The sequence below is a fragment of the Lampetra planeri genome, chromosome 59 (genome assembly GCF_965212315.1).
Source record: "Lampetra planeri chromosome 59, kcLamPlan1.2.h2, whole genome shotgun sequence".
Taxonomy (NCBI): Eukaryota; Metazoa; Chordata; class Hyperoartia; order Petromyzontiformes; family Petromyzontidae; genus Lampetra; species Lampetra planeri.
Window position 1 is genome coordinate 673,708 of NC_136165.1, and position 21,809 is coordinate 695,516.

A 21,809-nucleotide genomic window follows, 5' to 3' on the forward strand; every position below is an offset into this window, starting at 1 on the left:
CAGACACACCAGGCACAAGCAGCTACACCAGGCACAAGCAGCTACACCAGGCACAGTCGACATATCGGACACACCAGACACTCCAGGCACGACACCGCGCCCTGTATCCGCCCTCTCTCTCTGGGCCATGACGCAAACCCGTCATTCACGCGCTTACTCACCCACCCACTTATCCACTCACCCTTTCACCACTTTCTCACCCACCCACTTATCCACTCACCCACCCGCACGCAACAATACCCGCTATTCACCCCTAAGTGGCGATGGCATCACCATCGCGCCTGTGCCAGGCTAGGTGCACTTTGAGGCCACGTGAAGTGCCAAAGGCCCCCCGACAGGAGGTCACAGAACAGACCCAAGTGTCATGGGTTTACTGACTGAAATGACTGGCCGATGCACCACCTGGGCCCCTACTGACCCGCTCACCATCATGAAGGTCCTTAATGATTGTGAGCAGAGAGTCAGGGACTCCAAAAGCACGAAGAATAACTCAGAGCGCTGGTCTGTTGATGGCTTTGACCAGAGAATAAAGCAAGAGATGTAAGTCATGTTGATATTCCCCACACCTCTGCTGTAGCATATGGATAGAGAAAAGTGTTCCTGCAGGACCGCCCAGTCTGAAACCTAATTTAAGCTCCGCAAGCTTCTCCTCAGCATGTCTAGCAAGACAATGTTGAATAAGTCTTGAGACTAAGGAGGGAGATACCCCAGTAATTGTTGCAATCAGTGTGATCTCCCCCCCCCCTTTTAAAGGGAAACCACTAGGGCATCCTATCCTGCAGAACCCCTCCTGTGGTCCAGACAGTTAAGATTAGACAGTTGTCATATAGGGCAGTTTGCACACAAACGCCACTCTCCCTCAGCAGTTCGCTTGGGAGGCCATTCCTGCCCAGTGGCTGTATCTGGTCTCAAGACCAGATATAACCACTCTCCCTCAACAGGTGACACCTCATTATACTTCTGCCAATATTTGAGGCACTGCAGCGCCTGCAAGATCATCTCCACTTTGCCCCATGATCTTAATTTTAGAACTTTCGTGACTGCAGGAATTATTATTTGGTTCTTTCGGTTAAGTCACGTCTAAAGATAAAATAATAAATTAAATAATAGAATACGACGTTTCGATTGCAACACAAGCAATCATCATCAGGTATAATGAAATAGCGACATAAAATCTAACCAGAAAACTATAGACAGACATATTAGCAGACAGATATCACCAAGATACATAGAGAGAGCAACACAGGTAACAGAGAGAGGTGGTCGTCTCTGTGGGATGGCCTTAAATAGACAGAGGAGGGCGGACGCAGAGAGAGGGAGGGGGGTTAGAGAAAAAATTAGCATATCAATGAGTGGTCAACAGACGTGGTGCTACAACTACGATGACACGGCAAGCAAGCCTGAAAATCAGGAGAAAGACACACTAAAATTAAATAACCTAGCAAAATATGTAATGACCCTCTGTGTTGTATTACATTACATTTCGATATTTTGCTAGGTTATTTAATTTTAGTGTGTCTTTCTCCTGATTTTCAGGCTTGCTTACCGTGTCATCGTAGTTGTAGCACCACGTCTGTTGACCACTCATTGATATGCTAATTTTTTCTCTAACCCCCCTCCCTCTCTCTGCGTCCGCCCTCCTCTGTCTATTTAAGGCCATCCCACAGAGACGACCACCTCTCTCTGTTACCTGTGTTGCTCTCTCTATGTATCTTGGTGATATCTGTCTGCTAATATGTCTGTCTATAGTTTTCTGGTTAGATTTTATGTCGCTATTTCATTATACCTGATGATGATTGCTTGTGTTGCAATCGAAACGTCGTATTCTATTATTTAATTTAATTTATTATTTTATCTTTAGACGTGACTTAACCGAAAGAACCAAATAATAATTGCCCCATGATGTTATCTGGGCTGAGTGCTTTATCCTCCCCCAAGACATCACAGAAATGTTCAGCAAACATGCAGACATATTCTTGGAGATTGGATCACCGTTTTTTTCCCTTAAGGATGGTGATAGTTTTTGCAATTTAATTTAGATAGCATTAAAGAGTTGTGGGGATGCCAAACCCAGCTGAAAGCGATGATGACGTTCTGCTTGTAAATTTCATTAGCTAGCTGAGACCAGACTATTATGGGATTAAATGGGGTCTTATATGGACACCCACCACCACAGTGGAAGAATGGCAGGCGCATCTTAGGGATGATAAACCGATGATCATTGGGCAGATCAGCTCCACGGTAGGTCCTGGTGTCAAGAACATGGGCCCGCATCCGCTTTTCTGCCACTATATAGTTCAGCAGATATTTGTGCTTGGACCCGGCGTGCATCCATAATGTTGTAAGGATTTCACTCCCATGCCCCCTTCATTATTGTTCAAAAGAATAGTAACTCCCTGTTGTTTAGTAGTTTCCTGCCCCAAGTGGAGGATTGTCTATCCCTCATGATGACTGGAGCCACAACCAGTCCACTGGACCCCCTATATTAAGGCAGTACTGATTCAGCTCCCGACAGAAGAATAGTAGCCTCTCGACAGAATGAGCACTTGAACATTCCACGTAGCTACTCGCAGTGGTTATTTGCTGTCTCTGGAGGAACCCCAAGGATCAGGGTTCAGTCTCCTGGCTTCGCCAAATGGAGCTTGGCCAGGAGACGTTATAGTCTCCTGTCCAACAAACCCACCCACTCCACGTAACCACTCACTCACCCACTCACCCATGCAATCACTAACCCACACACCACTCACTGTTTACTCAATCACTACCCCGCCCACTCTCCACCAACTTGCCCACCCACCCACTCACTCATCCACCCACCCACTCATCCACCCATTCACTGACGACAAAGTTGTTGTTTAATTAACATTCATCACCATTATCATCGGTCACGTGCAACCTACTGATGAATGAAGGCCTCTCGACTTCGTGTCGGCCATTGGGGTTATTTGACCATACTTCCCCGCGCTGGTCTGGTCAGTGCGGGTTGGTGAAGTAGAGAGGGCAGGACCAGTTCGAATATCACTCGCCACTGAAGTTAGCCGTGAATTGTTCATTGTTGCTAATGATGATGAACAATGTTTGCAAGATGTTAACTACCTCGCCTTTTCTACAGGAGGTCAGGGGTTCGATCCCGACCCTAACGCCTGCATATTTGGAGTTTGTATGTCTATCTCTCCGTGGTCGCGTGGATTTTTCTTCGGGTCCTCCGGTTTTTTTCTACACATGTAGAATCAACATTACGTATTTAGAGTATTTGTCTGCTTTACATTTCCACGTGATGACAAGCCACTTCGTCGAGCTATCATTTGTGATAGCCGGGTCACTTCTGACAAAGAGCTACGGAGCAGCCCAGTGGGGCCTTGCCTTATGTAAAGACCGAAAACAACAAAGCACTTACCTGATATGGTTCGCGTTCAAAGTGTGTCAAGGTCTCTGATTGGTGCATGGGGGGCATCAAAGAGGATTGGTTAGGGTCAGAGAATTAAACTGATTGGAGGACAAATTCAAAAGTAAAAGGCGTGGAAACGAGGGTAGATGCTCGGGGTAACAGGCGACAACCGTTGGAGGACGGGGTTTGGCGAAGGGAGCGGGGTGAGCGGACCTTCGAGAAAGGGGGCTCGAGGCAATTTGCAGTTGGCTAGCACGAGGTTGGCTAGCACGAGGGGAAGGGAGCCGGCTTGGAGATAAGACGAAGTTCGAGCATCAAGAACCGAAGCCCGGGCCTCGGAATAGTGCTGATGTTCACAATAAAAGCTCTTAGTAAAGCAAGAACCTGTATCGGCGTCATTACACTTGTAAAATAAAATAGTTTAGTTTATGATGAATGCTAACATTTTTTGTAAGTCATATGACTCGAAGTGTAGGCCTAAGGTCGGTGGGTGGGGGCGGGAATGGTGAAGTCTCCATCAGCCACCTCTGTGGCAAATAAAGAAATAATCACGACAGGAATTCCTTTCATCTCTGGCCAGAGTGGAACAGCATTCAGGTCAATCAACTGCATGAGCACAGCTGCTTTCTGAAGCAAATGGTTTCCTGCCACATTCTATTAACCAGCAGCAAAAATATGTGAATAATAACGTGAAAGGTTTCGCCTTCTCTGGGTCTCATCAGCAGTGCCGCGAACTCCTGCAAATCATCCCTCAAGCTCTCACATCTTCCACAACCCCTTCGCACGCCACATGGTTTTCAGCTGCTGCTCCTGCTGCTACGGTCTCTTCTCATCGCCATAGCGATCATCACAACTCTCTCACCAGGTGCTCTTCCGACGGGCGGCAATATCCTGAAGCTCCAGTCACTCACACAACGCAACCATCCCTGGGCGCCTCCCCAGTTCAAGGCTTCCTTCAAGTGCACGTGCTTCGAAGCGGGATAGATCGATCACAGGCCCAAGTCATACATGTTGACAAATACAAAGATCACCCGTATAGCCTTAACATACTATTGGGGCAAGCGCTGTTAGGGAGCATTTATGAAGGCCGGAACAGCACACGAGGGGGTGGGTGGCCAGCACCACGCACGGCCGCCTTTGTCTTTCTAGTGGCGATGTTTACGCACCGCACCAGGTACTCATATAAGGCTGAGTCGACCTAGGGGAGGCCGAGGACCAGTTCAGATAATCGTCACTTGTGTTGGTGGCCGTGAGCGGGAATCGAACTCGGGTCGCCGGGTTCGTAGCGCAGTGCTCGAACCCTTCAACTCTGCCACTCGGGCGCCTTTCTCTGCATGTGGAGATTGTGTGGGGGCCGTTGGCCCCCGGGGTCTCTCCCGCCATCATCCTCTATCCCGTTTATGTTACCCCACCTCCCTAATACCCGCTAGGGTTTCGCCGGCCTTCGAACGCGACGCCCCTACCCATACGGCTTCACGCAGCGCTCCCACGCCGCAAGCATACGTGCGCACGGCATCATCAATCAAACGCCATACTCCCCCTCTTTACGCCTCTACGTACAGCTCTCGCACGCTGCGAGCGTGCGCCCGTCTACAGCCCTGTGCGGCCCCCACTCACCACGGAGCACTCACGTTGTGATCGCACACCTGTATCATACACGTAGCGAACGTACGCGCACTCACGCACACAGCTCCCCGCGGCACCCACTCACCACGGAGCACTCACGTTGTGATCGCACACCTGTATCATATACGTAGTGAACACACGCGCACCGCTCTGCGCAGCGCTCCCCCGAGGCGAGCCGCAGCACTACAGAATCACTGCGTACACACGCGCACCCACACGCTCACACTGCACGACAAGATCACGCGAGACCACGCTTCGCTATTAGTGATTTATTACCTGGTAACTAATGTTGAATCAGTGAGTCGACGAGGCTGGCCTATTCCACTAAACCGGTACCTATTCCCTATTTATCGGCTATTATCCTACTCCACCTCCCCACTCACTGTTTGGCGCCCGCAGAGGATCGCTGCTCTCTGCGCTAACAGCGTACCTCGATACGTCGCACGGACGTCCGGGTCGCTGGCTGGAGCTGCTGCTGGTCCGCTGGCCTGGAGAGAAGAGAGCCCCTTCCCCCTTGCGCCCCCCCTATTTATTCTCCCTACCTCAAAGGGATGCTGCGCTGAACAATGGGCTCGTGCACCTCGAGCCCGCGCACGGCGGTTCCGGGCGCTTTTGATCCGCTAATCAGTGAGCGGCGTAAATCCTAATTAATCCCTTTCTCACGCAGGACCCCATCATCGAGGTTCATGCGGCGGCGTCCATTACAAAGGTGCGCCGTGGGAATTTGTGCACGGCTGCCCGCGTGACCCCGCTCTCCAGGTTATTCATACTAATAGCCTTATCCTTTAACTCCCCTAATAATGGTGCCTGCGTGCCCGAGCGTAATTACGCTGTCCCTCCGCTGCCTGTGCGGGGGTGCCTGATTATGCCGTTCAGATGCGCTGCGTGTTTTCTAATGATGCTCCTCCATCACAATGCTTATTCCCTCTGCCTGCCCCGTCGATACTCGCGTGTGTGGGGGGAAATGCGCCTCAACCGCGGTGGCCGAATGCCCCACGCCGCGACCACACCATATTAAGGCCGGCCGCAGCGCCGCGGTGCCACGTAGCACGGGGGAGGTCATCCAATTCTCTGATCGCCGGAAACCGTGAGAGTTAATCCCGATAAGGGTTTCTCGGATAAAAACCGGTCGGTCAGGTGACCTTCCCTTCCAGCTCTATGGGGGGGGGGGGGGGGAATGCGTGCGGGTGTGTGCTTATGTGGGGGGGGTGATGGGGGGCAGTGCGGTGGGGGAAGCCGGGCGGCTCCCTGGCTCGGCAGAGCGGCCCCGTCGCTGTGGCACCACAATTGTTTCTCTATCCATGTTCTGCACGGGGTTCCTCCGGGTCCTGAGGTTTTCTCCGATAGCAACCCCCCCATGTAATCGTAAATACGTCATTAGGGGTCATAGAAGCAACATCGCCCCCCCGTACTGCCAGAACTTGGACCGGAGTCTCCTGAACAACTGAGCCCTGAGAGTCGGTGAGGTTTTTTTCCCCACCTGGGTAAGTCAACGAGCTGAATGATCGCGTGTGAAGCGTATGCACCGACACGGGACAACGGAGGCGATGTTGCCATTTTGTCAGTGGGCTTTGTCCGGTAGGATGTGGATGGATTAGTTTCATTTGCATGTGCTTGGGTGAGTTGTTTACCTCTCTTTGCACAACTATCATGCTTTTGTACTGTTTGTTGTTGGGACGTTCTTTACCGTGCCCTTAATGGACATTTGTGAAAAAAGAGCATTACAGCTCATCGGATTCCCCCAGTATAAATAAAGATTCTGATTTGCGATGCTGTGTTGTTAACTGGCTTGGCCATTTAGAAAAGGTAATTTGTTATTATTGTTGTTTCTTCACTCAGAAAAGCCTCGCTGAGTCTTAAGACTCTTTTCTCAGGAGGGTCCTGCCAAGTTCTGGCGTTTTTTTTCTTTCGTACGGCTGCCGATGGTAGATGCAGAGCCAGCTACTTACAATGTCACATTCAGGTCGTGGTTAACCCGCAGAAATCCACATCAGGAGCCAGTAGTGCATCATCATCATCGCTGTGATGCCTCCTTCGTATTTGTGGATCGGGGAATTGCGCCGTTCCACGTTGTACTGCAGGCTGCTCTTGATGACTCACAGTCGCACCACCACTACTGGATAGTTTTTAATTTCCCATTTGTGCGTCGGTATCTGCATCTCCTGCTGCCATGGTTTGTGCAGTGGATGCGGTTTAGTGTGGACCATGAGCAGCTTTGTGGAAGATCAAACCCAGGAATCTTCTGCGTTGGGCCATTCACAACATGGCCGAGTTTTTTGTGAGTTCTTCAGAACTCCATTTGGCTCTCCGGGCTTCATCGGGGGTTGAATTCGCATTGTGGAAGGTTCAGCGCATGGGTCCGAAAGGGCTTGCGGCGTGATGTCAAACGATGGCGAGGGATGTTATTGAGGTCCTGATGATTTTTGCAGTAGAGGGCGACGTTGCTGCTGTGTGTGTGTAGTAACGCTTATGACTCGTTCACACCGGAGTTGGAGGCACACTTGTTTATTCAACACCAACGTTGTGACATACACATTTGAGGGGGTATCGGCCCCCTCACCCGTCTATCTGAGGACACACCTCTTTAGCTAACCCTAGCCTGCCTCTGAGCCCTCCACTAATGGGCTAGGGGAGGCTATCTTGGCCCGACACTGGTCAGTCGGGCCCGGTACCCAGAGTCCAGACCAGCACTGGCTCTGGCCCTGGTACCACGCCACTGGCTCGAGCCTGCGCGGTCCTGATAAGGACGGCGTACCAGCGGGAGTCCAGGGCTCTATCTAAGACGTCTTCCGTCTTCTCTTCTTTAGCTCAACATCACTCCCGAGCCCTTCGATACATTCCCCTTTTATACCCAACCCCTCCCTGAGGGGTGGGGCCCCGGGGGATCATAACGACCGAATCGACCCCCCAGGGTGTCTGGCGCGGACGTCGCAGAGGGCACCTGCTCGTGCACTCATGTAGCCCCGCCTACTGTGTTTGTTTACCATAGGCTGCCATGCATGACGGGCTCTCTCTCTAACACCCCTACATCACTCCCCCCCGCATAGCATGCAGCCGTCCCGGCTGCCAACATACAAAAATTTGACAATAAAGGTGCCTTCACCCCCTGACCGCGCGTGTGCCTCACTATTTTTGAACAATAACAGGAACCAGAACAAGAACGCAACAGCAAGATGAGAAACAACCCGTCGCACCCCCCCCGAATAAATACGAATTCCGTAAAAAAACAGCCTATATACAATCAGCAGGGAACCCACCACGCACACACAACACACGGTGAAGCCAACATATGTACATCCGAGGAGCGGGGAACACACCACCCACACAACACCCAATGAACACAACAGCTATGTACACAGTTTCCGGCCTCACAACAGTTTGCGCATTTTAGCGCGCGTCCTTGCAGCGGGCCCCTCACATGGGGTACCCGCGCGTGGCGGACCATCAGGTGGCAATTGTCCGTCTTGGGGTGAGCATTCATCCGACTCCGCGTGACCCTCGGTATCCGCAGGAGGGGTGATCGGGCGTGAGCCCGTCACTCCTGATGCACCTGAAGGTGGCACAGCCGGCAAGGCATTAGGTGAGAGCGACGGAGACGGACCCAGCGAGTCGGCCGACCCCCCACATGTTTGGCCACGCGCGTGTGAAGTGGGATTGCGTACCGCAGCGAAGGGTTTTAACCTAGAGGGGTGCACGAACCATCGCCGCTTCCCCCACTTGATGCGCACGCACTGCGGTCGTAACACCTTCACCACTTCCACAGGGCCCCGCCACGGCCGCACCAGTTTAGAGGAGGTTGCCAGTGGCACCTGGGGGCAGTGCAGCCATGCCTTGTCCCCCGGCTTCCACTGCAGCATGTGCGCTCGACGCAATCTGAGGCGCTCATTCGCCTTCTGATGGAGGTCAGAAGGAGTTTTGCATTGCAGCATCCCGTGCCTCGGTCAATTTGTCCAGATTAAATTTAACGTGGTCAGCCAGATTAGTTTTTCCCTGCGGCACGGGGATCTGCAACTGGGCACGAACAGGCGGGTGTGGTTCTCGGCCGTACATGAGGTAAAAGGGAGAAAACCCCGTAGCTGCATGGGGTGCCATCCGGTACGCCGCCAAGACCCCCTGAATTTGTAGGTCCCAATCCGTTTGTGAGTCCGAAACTTGTTGTGATAACATGGACGTGATGGTGCGATGCAACCGTTCGACCATCCCGTCAGTTTGTGAGTGATATGGGGAGGTCCGAATTTTCTTTGTGCCGAGGAGATCACAGACTTGTCTGAGTAGTTTACCGGAAAAAATTCTGCCCTGGTCGGTCAGCAGCCTCTCCGGAGCACCTTTGTCCAGGACATAACCCTGAACAAAGGCCTCCACGATGGCTGCTGCCGACTGGTTGGCCAGAGGCCAGGCCATAGGCCAGCGTGTAAAATACTCGACACCAGTCAACAAATATCTATTCCCCCTGGGGGTGGCGGGGAATGGTCCCAAAATGTCCAGAGCGACCAGCTCGTTTATCCTGGACACTTTGATCGATTGCAAGGGCGGGTTAGACTCCCGTGCCGGCGGTTTGCATTGTGCACATTGAGGGCATGATCCCAACAAATCCCCAACATCCCTCGTCATGCCAGGCCAATAAAAATCAAGTTGCAGCAAGGCGAGAGTCTTTTGGGTCCCCAGGTGTAGGAGGCGCTCATGAGCGGCCCATACCACCCTGCTCCGCAACCCAGTAGGGACCACCACCCGATGTCGACGCGACTTCCCGTCCAAATGCATCAGCAGGCCTTGGCACATTTCCCATGCGTCGGAACGCCCTCTTTTTCCCCCCGCCGCACCGCCAACGCGACGTCGCCACCCGAGGAGGGAGACATCCTCCATCTGGAGGCGCCCCCATTCAATGACGGGCAACCCCAACAGGGAATCTTTGCCCTGTTGTTCGATCGAATTAGTAACTACTGTATCGTCGTCGTTGGCGGCCGCCAAGACAGGAACCGACGTGTCCCCTGGAGGTCTGCAACGTCCAGACCCCAGGAGGCATACACACTCGGAGGTGGTTGGCAAGCGCGACAGAGCGTCCGCGTTGGTGTGGCGAACGCCCTTACGGTATGTGGTTTGGAAATCGTAATCCTGGAGGACCTCCAACCATCGGGACAATTGTCCCGATGGCTGTTGAACCCTCAGGGCGTACTGCAGTGCCGCATGATCTGTGCGGACGGTGAAATGCCGACCGTACAGATATGGGCGATACTGTTGGATGAAATGGACAATTGCCAACAGTTCCCTACGGGTGACACAATATCGTTGCTCCGCTGGAGACAACACCCGACTGCCGTACGCAACCACACGTTCCACGCCGTCAACCACCTGGGAGAGCACGCCCCCAATACCCGTGTTGCTCGCATCGGTGTCGAGCAAGAATGGTTTTGAAAAATCAGGGTAAATCAGGGGAGGAGCGTTTGCAAAAGCGTCCTGAAGGGAGCAAAAAGCAGCTTCCTCCTCCTGACCCCAGCAGAACCGAACCCCTTTTGATGTTAAAGCGTGTAGGGGTTTTGCTATAGTCGCAAAATTAGCGACGAAGCGTCTATAATACGACGCAAACCCAATAAAACTCCTAACCTCTCCCACTGAGGTGGGAGTCGGCCAGGAGCTTACACACTGCGTTTTGGCGGGATCGGTAGAAATACCTGAGCGCCCCACGATGTGCCCCAAATAACGCACCGACTCGCGTAACAAATGGCATTTTTGGGGCTTAAATTTCAAATTAGCAGCCCGCATCTTTAGGAAAACCGCCCGCAACCTCTGGAGATGTTCATCAAAAGTTTTGCCAAAGACAATGACGTCATCCAAATAAATCAGGCACGACTCCCATTGCAATCCAGCCAGAACCAATTCCATCAACCGCTGGAAAGTTGCCGGCGCTGAGTGTAAGCCCATCGGCAACCGGTTGAATTGAAACAGGCCGTGCGGAGTACGGAAAGCAGTTTTAGGCTTTGAATCATCGTCCAGAGGAAGCTGCCAGAATCCCGAAAGTAAGTCCAATGTGGAGAAGAATCGCGCTCCCGCCAAGGCGTCAAGCGATTCGTCCATCCGTGGGAGCGGGTATGCGTCGGCAACCGTAATTTTATTAAGGCGCCGAAAGTCAACGCAAAACCGCAACGAACCGTCCTGCTTCTTAACCAGGACGATCGGCGCTCCCCAAGGGCTGTTGGAGGGAGAAATGATGTCGGCGGCTAGCATGTCATCAACAGCCGATTTGACATGGTCCTTTTCGGCGGGACTCAACCGAAAAGGATTCTGGCGTATTGGCGCGCTGTCACCCGTATCAATATGGTGACGCAGCAGATGAGTGCAGCCCAAATCGTATTTATCCCGACTGAAAACGTCGGAAAATTCCCTCAGTAGTGTCTTAAGACGTTGACGCTCTAAATTTGACAGGTCCGTCGATCCCGCACAAAGCGCCTCGAGCCACCCTTCCTCGCTGTCCGAATGTGGACGCGGTGCAGGGACAGCGCCGACATGACTCGCGACGGGTTCCTCACAGGGCACCGGCGTTGCGTGAGCAAGCACGGTCCCCTGTGGGACCACCACCGTCTGCGAGCCCACATTGAGGACCGCGATGAAGGGTTCTCCTTCCCCTCTCACTATGGTCTGGGCCGGGAGTAAATTAGGTCCACTGACCCCGGCCCTAGACGGTCCCAACAGAACCCCTTGAGCCCCAATGCCCTTAGCGAAGGGCCGCCGAAGTTTCAAAGGAATCAACATTTGCGCCCCCGGAGGAACGCGCACCGTTCTATCTACGAACGCCGGCACCGTCGCGAACGCCGTCCGGCTCGTAGCGGGGGATGGCAGAAACGCCATGCGTCGGCCCGATGGGAGCTCAATGCATCCCTGGTCGATTAATATCCTAATCGGCATTTTGGCCAGGAAGTCTGTCCCCAGCAGGCACGGAACCGCCAGCGAGGAGGAAACAAAAATCGGCCCAGACAATTTAATATCCCCGACACAAATTTGGGCACGAATTTGTCCGATGATGCCAAGTGAACCCCCGTTAGCAGCAAAGAATGGCACGTTAACAGGCATCAAAGGACGGCTTTGGGCAGGGAGAATGTTATAAATCAACTCCGAAATAATGGTCGCCGATGCTCCTGTATCGACCAGGATGCGCACCTCGACCCCATCGATGTGACCCACAACGGCCGACGACCCTGACGACGCGGCTACAACCCGATGGGCCAACACGGACCACTGGCTGGGTTCAATCTGAGTACCCAGAGCGGTGCGTGTTGGTGCCATGGTACGCGATATTGGCCCCCCCTTCGCTGCGGTGTTTGAGTGTGTGACGGGCGTGTGCGTGGGCCAAGCATGAGGGGTGCCGCGACTCGCCGGATTATGATGGTGGAGCTTGTGACGAGGGCCGGCGTCCCGTTGAGGTGTCGTCCTGCGCTGCCCAGGAGAGCGGCACCCCGAGGCGACGTGGCCCCGGATGCCGCAGTTGTAACAGCGTGGAAGCGCTGGTGACGACGATGGATGTTGTAGACGGCTTGAACCGGCCCGGTCCTCCCGTACTCCCGCTCCATGCTGCCGTCGATGGTCGATGGCGCAAACCTCTTCCGCCGGGAGGGTGGCCGCAGCGACGGCACGCCCGCTCGCCGCCTTGCTGGCCTTCCGTCGTTGAGAGGACAGGTTTGCGTGGAGAAGACGGGCCGCTTGGAGGGAGCACATCTCTGCATCGTCCTGTGCGACAATGACGATGTCTAAGTCGTCCGCCAGGAGGCTTGTGCGGTACGCCAGGGGCGACTCCTTCGTCCCCCGCTGGCGATCGTAAAAGAGTTGGCGACAGTCCGATGGTGGACCATATACCGCCGACAGCACCTGCATCGCCTTCCGCAGCGTGGAGCGCCTCTCCTTCGGAGCCGATGTTAGAGTGGCGAGGGCGTCGCTGTCGAGAAGTGCTGGCAGCGCGCGGAGAGCCTCGGCGTCTGTCCACTGTGCCATCTCCTGGTGAGCGAGGAAGCGCCGCTGGAAGCCGCCCCAGTCGCCATCCTCGCCCACAAATTCCTTGAGTGGAGGTAGCCGCTGATGTAAGGCAGCGGCTGCAGAGGAAGAACGCACTCCCTCGTCCGCCTCACTCAACTCAGCGTCGGCACGAACCAGCGATGGCATCGCCGGTCGCACCCGTGGTGACGTTCCGCCCGTTGGTGGTGACGCGGCAGGTACTGTACTCCCGCCGTTGGACGCGATGCTTAGAGCGGCCACACCCTCAACAGCAGCTGCGGCGATGGCGGGAGTTTCAAAATGTTGCTCCGTGGAAATGGCGGGAAGGCGCTGTGGTCGTCGGCTGCCGTTGCCTGGTGGCGGTCCCGCAGCCCCCAGCTGCGTGATGGTGTCGAGCATGGCGGCTGCGGCGTACAGCAGCTCGGCCAGCTTCGCGTGCGCCTGCCTCAGCCCCTCCATCGACGGCTCCCCTTCCTCCAGCTGCTGTGGCGTGGATGCGCCCAGCCCCGGCTGGTCGATGGCATCTTCAGCCGTCTCGGGCCCTCCGACTGCAGTGGTGTCTTCTGCCTCTGGTCCCCCGACTCGAGTCGTCCGGCGTGTATCCATGTTCGTACCTTGTTTCACTTCTGACGCCAGATGTAGTAACGCTTATGACTCGTTCACACCGGAGTTGGAGGCACACTTGTTTATTCAACACCAACGTTGTGACATACACATTTGAGGGGGTATCGGCCCCCTCACCCGTCTATCTGAGGACACACCTCTTTAGCTAACCCTAGCCTGCCTCTGAGCCCTCCACTAATGGGCTAGGGGAGGCTATCTTGGCCCGACACTGGTCAGTCGGGCCCGGTACCCAGAGTCCAGACCAGCACTGGCTCTGGCCCTGGTACCACGCCACTGGCTCGAGCCTGCGCGGTCCTGATAAGGACGGCGTACCAGCGGGAGTCCAGGGCTCTATCTAAGACGTCTTCCGTCTTCTCTTCTTTAGCTCAACATCACTCCCGAGCCCTTCGATACATTCCCCTTTTATACCCAACCCCTCCCTGAGGGGTGGGGCCCCGGGGGATCATAACGACCGAATCGACCCCCCAGGGTGTCTGGCGCGGACGTCGCAGAGGGCACCTGCTCGTGCACTCATGTAGCCCCGCCTACTGTGTTTGTTTACCATAGGCTGCCATGCATGACGGGCTCTCTCTCTAACACCCCTACATCACTCCCCCCCGCATAGCATGCAGCCGTCCCGGCTGCCAACATACAAAAATTTGACAATAAAGGTGCCTTCACCCCCTGACCGCGCGTGTGCCTCACTATTTTTGAACAATAACAGGAACCAGAACAAGAACGCAACAGCAAGATGAGAAACAACCCGTCGCACCCCCCCCGAATAAATACGAATTCCGTAAAAAAACAGCCTATATACAATCAGCAGGGAACCCACCACGCACACACAACACACGGTGAAGCCAACATATGTACATCCGAGGAGCGGGGAACACACCACCCACACAACACCCAATGAACACAACAGCTATGTACACAGTTTCCGGCCTCACAACAGTTTGCGCATTTTAGCGCGCGTCCTTGCAGCGGGCCCCTCACATGGGGTACCCGCGCGTGGCGGACCATCAGGTGGCAATTGTCCGTCTTGGGGTGAGCATTCATCCGACTCCGCGTGACCCTCGGTATCCGCAGGAGGGGTGATCGGGCGTGAGCCCGTCACTCCTGATGCACCTGAAGGTGGCACAGCCGGCAAGGCATTAGGTGAGAGCGACGGAGACGGACCCAGCGAGTCGGCCGACCCCCCACATGTTTGGCCACGCGCGTGTGAAGTGGGATTGCGTACCGCAGCGAAGGGTTTTAACCTAGAGGGGTGCACGAACCATCGCCGCTTCCCCCACTTGATGCGCACGCACTGCGGTCGTAACACCTTCACCACTTCCACAGGGCCCCGCCACGGCCGCACCAGTTTAGAGGAGGTTGCCAGTGGCACCTGGGGGCAGTGCAGCCATGCCTTGTCCCCCGGCTTCCACTGCAGCATGTGCGCTCGACGCAATCTGAGGCGCTCATTCGCCTTCTGATGGAGGTCAGAAGGAGTTTTGCATTGCAGCATCCCGTGCCTCGGTCAATTTGTCCAGATTAAATTTAACGTGGTCAGCCAGATTAGTTTTTCCCTGCGGCACGGGGATCTGCAACTGGGCACGAACAGGCGGGTGTGGTTCTCGGCCGTACATGAGGTAAAAGGGAGAAAACCCCGTAGCTGCATGGGGTGCCATCCGGTACGCCGCCAAGACCCCCTGAATTTGTAGGTCCCAATCCGTTTGTGAGTCCGAAACTTGTTGTGATAACATGGACGTGATGGTGCGATGCAACCGTTCGACCATCCCGTCAGTTTGTGGGTGATATGGGGAGGTCCGAATTTTCTTTGTGCCGAGGAGATCACAGACTTGTCTGAGTAGTTTACCGGAAAAAATTCTGCCCTGGTCGGTCAGCAGCCTCTCCGGAGCACCTTTGTCCAGGACATAACCCTGAACAAAGGCCTCCACGATGGCTGCTGCCGACTGGTTGGCCAGAGGCCAGGCCATAGGCCAGCGTGTAAAATACTCGACACCAGTCAACAAATATCTATTCCCCCTGGGGGTGGCGGGGAATGGTCCCAAAATGTCCAGAGCGACCAGCTCGTTTATCCTGGACACTTTGATCGATTGCAAGGGCGGGTTAGACTCCCGTGCCGGCGGTTTGCGTTGTGCACATTGAGGGCATGATCCCAACAAATCCCCAACATCCCTCGTCATGCCAGGCCAATAAAAATCAAGTTGCAGCAAGGCGAGAGTCTTTTGGGTCCCCAGGTGTAGGAGGCGCTCATGAGCGGCCCATACCACCCTGCTCCGCAACCCAGTAGGGACCACCACCCGATGTCGACGCGACTTCCCGTCCAAATGCATCAGCAGGCCTTGGCACATTTCCCATGCGTCGGAACGCCCTCTTTTTCCCCCCGCCGCACCGCCAACGCGACGTCGCCACCCGAGGAGGGAGACATCCTCCATCTGGAGGCGCCCCCATTCAATGACGGGCAACCCCAACAGGGAATCTTTGCCCTGTTGTTCGATCGAATTAGTAACTACTGTATCGTCGTCGTTGGCGGCCGCCAAGACAGGAACCGACGTGTCCCCTGGAGGTCTGCAACGTCCAGACCCCAGGAGGCATGCACACTCGGAGGTGGTTGGCAAGCGCGACAGAGCGTCCGCGTTGGTGTGGCGAACGCCCTTACGGTATGTGGTTTGGAAATCGTAATCCTGGAGGACCTCCAACCATCGGGACAATTGTCCCGATGGCTGTTGAACCCTCAGGGCGTACTGCAGTGCCGCATGATCTGTGCGGACGGTGAAATGCCGACCGTACAGATATGGGCGATACTGTTGGATGAAATGGACAATTGCCAACAGTTCCCTACGGGTGACACAATATCGTTGCTCCGCTGGAGACAACACCCGACTGCCGTACGCAACCACACGTTCCACGCCGTCAACCACCTGGGAGAGCACGCCCCCAATACCCGTGTTGCTCGCATCGGTGTCGAGCAAGAATGGTTTTGAAAAATCAGGGTAAATCAGGGGAGGAGCGTTTGCAAAAGCGTCCTGAAGGGAGCAAAAAGCAGCTTCCTCCTCCTGACCCCAGCAGAACCGAACCCCTTTTGATGTTAAAGCGTGTAGGGGTTTTGCTATAGTCGCAAAATTAGCGACGAAGCGTCTATAATACGACGCAAACCCAATAAAACTCCTAACCTCTCCCACTGAGGTGGGAGTCGGCCAGGAGCTTACACACTGCGTTTTGGCGGGATCGGTAGAAATACCTGAGCGCCCCACGATGTGCCCCAAATAACGCACCGACTCGCGTAACAAATGGCATTTTTGGGGCTTAAATTTCAAATTAGCAGCCCGCATCTTTAGGAAAACCGCCCGCAACCTCTGGAGATGTTCATCAAAAGTTTTGCCAAAGACAATGACGTCATCCAAATAAATCAGGCACGACTCCCATTGCAATCCAGCCAGAACCAATTCCATCAACCGCTGGAAAGTTGCCGGCGCTGAGTGTAAGCCCATCGGCAACCGGTTGAATTGAAACAGGCCGTGCGGAGTACGGAAAGCAGTTTTAGGCTTTGAATCATCGTCCAGAGGAAGCTGCCAGAATCCCGAAAGTAAGTCCAATGTGGAGAAGAATCGCGCTCCCGCCAAGGCGTCAAGCGATTCGTCCATCCGTGGGAGCGGGTATGCGTCGGCAACCGTAATTTTATTAAGGCGCCGAAAGTCAACGCAAAACCGCAACGAACCGTCCTGCTTCTTAACCAGGACGATCGGCGCTCCCCAAGGGCTGTTGGAGGGAGAAATGATGTCGGCGGCTAGCATGTCATCAACAGCCGATTTGACATGGTCCTTTTCGGCGGGACTCAACCGAAAAGGATTCTGGCGTATTGGCGCGCTGTCACCCGTATCAATATGGTGACGCAGCAGATGAGTGCAGCCCAAATCGTATTTATCCCGACTGAAAACGTCGGAAAATTCCCTCAGTAGTGTCTTAAGACGTTGACGCTCTAAATTTGACAGGTCCGTCGATCCCGCACAAAGCGCCTCGAGCCACCCTTCCTCGCTGTCCGAATGTGGACGCGGTGCAGGGACAGCGCCGACATGACTCGCGACGGGTTCCTCACAGGGCACCGGCGTTGCGTGAGCAAGCACGGTCCCCTGTGGGACCACCACCGTCTGCGAGCCCACATTGAGGACCGCGATGAAGGGTTCTCCTTCCCCTCTCACTATGGTCTGGGCCGGGAGTAAATTAGGTCCACTGACCCCGGCCCTAGACGGTCCCAACAGAACCCCTTGAGCCCCAATGCCCTTAGCGAAGGGCCGCCGAAGTTTCAAAGGAATCAACATTTGCGCCCCCGGAGGAACGCGCACCGTTCTATCTACGAACGCCGGCACCGTCGCGAACGCCGTCCGGCTCGTAGCGGGGGATGGCAGAAACGCCATGCGTCGGCCCGATGGGAGCTCAATGCATCCCTGGTCGATTAATATCCTAATCGGCATTTTGGCCAGGAAGTCCGTCCCCAGCAGGCACGGAACCGCCAGCGAGGAGGAAACAAAAATCGGCCCAGACAATTTAATATCCCCGACACAAATTTGGGCACGAATTTGTCCGATGATGCCAAGTGAACCCCCGTTAGCAGCAAAGAATGGCACGTTAACAGGCATCAAAGGACGGCTTTGGGCAGGGAGAATGTTATAAATCAACTCCGAAATAATGGTCGCCGATGCTCCTGTATCGACCAGGATGCGCACCTCGACCCCATCGATGTGACCCACAACGGCCGACGACCCTGACGACGCGGCTACAACCCGATGGGCCAACACGGACCACTGGCTGGGTTCAATCTGAGTACCCAGAGCGGTGCGTGTTGGTGCCATGGTACGCGATATTGGCCCCCCCTTCGCTGCGGTGTTTGAGTGTGTGACGGGCGTGTGCGTGGGCCAAGCATGAGGGGTGCCGCGACTCGCCGGATTATGATGGTGGAGCTTGTGACGAGGGCCGGCGTCCCGTTGAGGTGTCGTCCTGCGCTGCCCAGGAGAGCGGCACCCCGAGGCGACGTGGCCCCGGATGCCGCAGTTGTAACAGCGTGGAAGCGCTGGTGACGACGATGGATGTTGTAGACGGCTTGAACCGGCCCGGTCCTCCCGTACTCCCGCTCCATGCTGCCGTCGATGGTCGATGGCGCAAACCTCTTCCGCCGGGAGGGTGGCCGCAGCGACGGCACGCCCGCTCGCCGCCTTGCTGGCCTTCCGTCGTTGAGAGGACAGGTTTGCGTGGAGAAGACAGGCCGCTTGGAGGGAGCACATCTCTGCATCGTCCTGTGCGACAATGACGATGTCTAAGTCGTCCGCCAGCAAAAGTATCTTCTCTGTCACCATGGCGTCGACACCCTCGTCGTCCATTCGTGGAAAGGCCTCCTTCGCCAGTGCCAGGAGGCTTGTGCGGTACGCCAGGGGCGACTCCTTCGTCCCCCGCTGGCGATCGTAAAAGAGTTGGCGACAGTCCGATGGTGGACCATATACCGCCGACAGCACCTGCATCGCCTTCCGCAGCGTGGAGCGCCTCTCCTTCGGAGCCGATGTTAGAGTGGCGAGGGCGTCGCTGTCGAGAAGTGCTGGCAGCGCGCGGAGAGCCTCGGCGTCTGTCCACTGTGCCATCTCCTGGTGAGCGAGGAAGCGCCGCTGGAAGCCGCCCCAGTCGCCATCCTCGCCCACAAATTCCTTGAGTGGAGGTAGCCGCTGATGTAAGGCAGCGGCTGCAGAGGAAGAACGCACTCCCTCGTCCGCCTCACTCAACTCAGCGTCGGCACGAACCAGCGATGGCATCGCCGGTCGCACCCGTGGTGACGTTCCGCCCGTTGGTGGTGACGCGGCAGGTACTGTACTCCCGCCGTTGGACGCGATGCTTAGAGCGGCCACACCCTCAACAGCAGCTGCGGCGATGGCGGGAGTTTCAAAATGTTGCTACGTGGAAATGGCGGGAAGGCGCTGTGGTCGTCGGCTGCCGTTGCCTGGTGGCGGTCCCGCAGCCCCCAGCTGCGTGATGGTGTCGAGCATGGCGGCTGCGGCGTACAGCAGCTCGGCCAGCTTCGCGTGCGCCTGCCTCAGCCCCTCCATCGACGGCTCCCCTTCCTCCAGCTGCTGTGGCGTGGATGCGCCCAGCCCCGGCTGGTCGATGGCATCTTCAGCCGTCTCGGGTCCTCCGACTGCAGTGGTGTCTTCTGCCTCTGGTCCCCCGACTCGAGTCGTCCGGCGTGTATCCATGTTCGTACCTTGTTTCACTTCTGACGCCAGATGTAGTAACGCTTATGACTCGTTCACACCGGAGTTGGAGGCACACTTGTTTATTCAACACCAACGTTGTGACATACACATTTGAGGGGGTATCGGCCCCCTCACCCGTCTATCTGAGGACACACCTCTTTAGCTAACCCTAGCCTGCCTCTGAGCCCTCCACTAATGGGCTAGGGGAGGCTATCTTGGCCCGACACTGGTCAGTCGGGCCCGGTACCCAGAGTCCAGACCAGCACTGGCTCTGGCCCTGGTACCACACCACTGGCTCGAGCCTGCGCGGTCCTGATAAGGACGGCGTACCAGCGGGAGTCCAGGGCTCTATCTAAGACGTCTTCCGTCTTCTCTTCTTTAGCTCAACATCACTCCCGAGCCCTTCGATACATTCCCCTTTTATACCCAACCCCTCCCTGAGGGGTGGGGCCCCGGGGGATCATAACGACCGAATCGACCCCCCAGGGTGTCTGGCGCGGACGTCGCAGAGGGCACCTGCTCGTGCACTCATGTAGCCCCGCCTACTGTGTTTGTTTACCATAGGCTGCCATGCATGACGGGCTCTCTCTCTAACACCCCTACATGTGTATGGGGAGCGGTGGTGTAGGCGGTTAGCGCGCTGCGCAACGAACCCGGCGAACCGAGCTCGATTCGCACTCCCGGCCAACACCAGTGACGATTATCTGAACCGGTCCTGAGCCTCCCCTAGGTCGACTCAGCCTCAAATGGGTACCTGGTGCGTTGTGTAAACATCGCCACTGGAGAGACAAAGGTGGTCGGGCGTGGTTGAGAGCCACCCACCTCCTCGTGTGCCGGTCCGACCTTCATAGGTGGGTAGTGCTCAACGCAGCGGCACGCCTCACGACGTGCTCTCTCACCGCAGTTGGATCTTAGCGTTCAATGTAATTTATTATAGTTTTTATTATTAACTTTTTCACCAGAATGTGTACCAAACCTGCGATCATTACCTATGATAAACAAACATTATTGGACATCGGAAAGAAGAGCTTGCTTGCCCAATGCAGCGTGTCCGGGAGACGACCCTTTATATTCTATTCTTAGGTTTTTTCGGTAAAGTCACGTAGGTAAAACATCAAAATTAATGAAAATAAAATAAAATAAAACAAAAATCACGACGTTTCGGAGGCAACACAAGTCTCCGTCATCAGGTGGGACGACCCTTTGTTTACCAGACAACATAAGACGAGACGCAGGAGAAGAGCCGGTATTCAGATGAGTAGAAAACGTCCTCACTGTACTGCAATGCAGAGCATATTCTTGTGCAACGCACAGTCCCTGGTTAACCAGTTGGATGGTGTGCGGGCCATGATATAATTCAAACGGCGGACACGAGACTGCAGTTTTCTGTGTTTCACGGAACGCTGGCTGAATGGAAACATCTCGGACGCAGCCATCGGGCTAACAGGCATCTCTCATTTTCGCCACGATCGGACTTTGGATAGTGGGAAAACAAAAGGTGGCGGATTGTGTGTGATAATAAACTCATCTTGGTGTAACGTAACGTCTCTATCAAAGCGTTGTTGTGTTCACCAGATGTAGAGTTTGTGATCCTATCATGCCGCCTTCATTTCTTCCGGAGAGAATTTCATGCGATTGTTTTAGTCGCTGTGTACGTCCCTCCTCCGAGCACCAACACCACGCCGGCTATGGGCGTATTACACAACAAAAATCTCTGCACTGGAAACCAAACATCCAGACGCTGCTGTGATTGTAATTGGGGACTTTAACAGAGCGAACCTTAGGAGTATACTCCCAAAGTGTTACCAACATGTGAAATGCAACTCCAGAGGAGACGCCATCTTGGATCACTGTTCAGTGCTGAAAGATGCCTACAAGGCGTTCCCCCGCCTACCACGCGGTAAGTCAGACCACAAAGTCATCGTGCTCCTGCCAAAGTACCGCCCTCTCTTAAAGAGACAGGCTCCCAT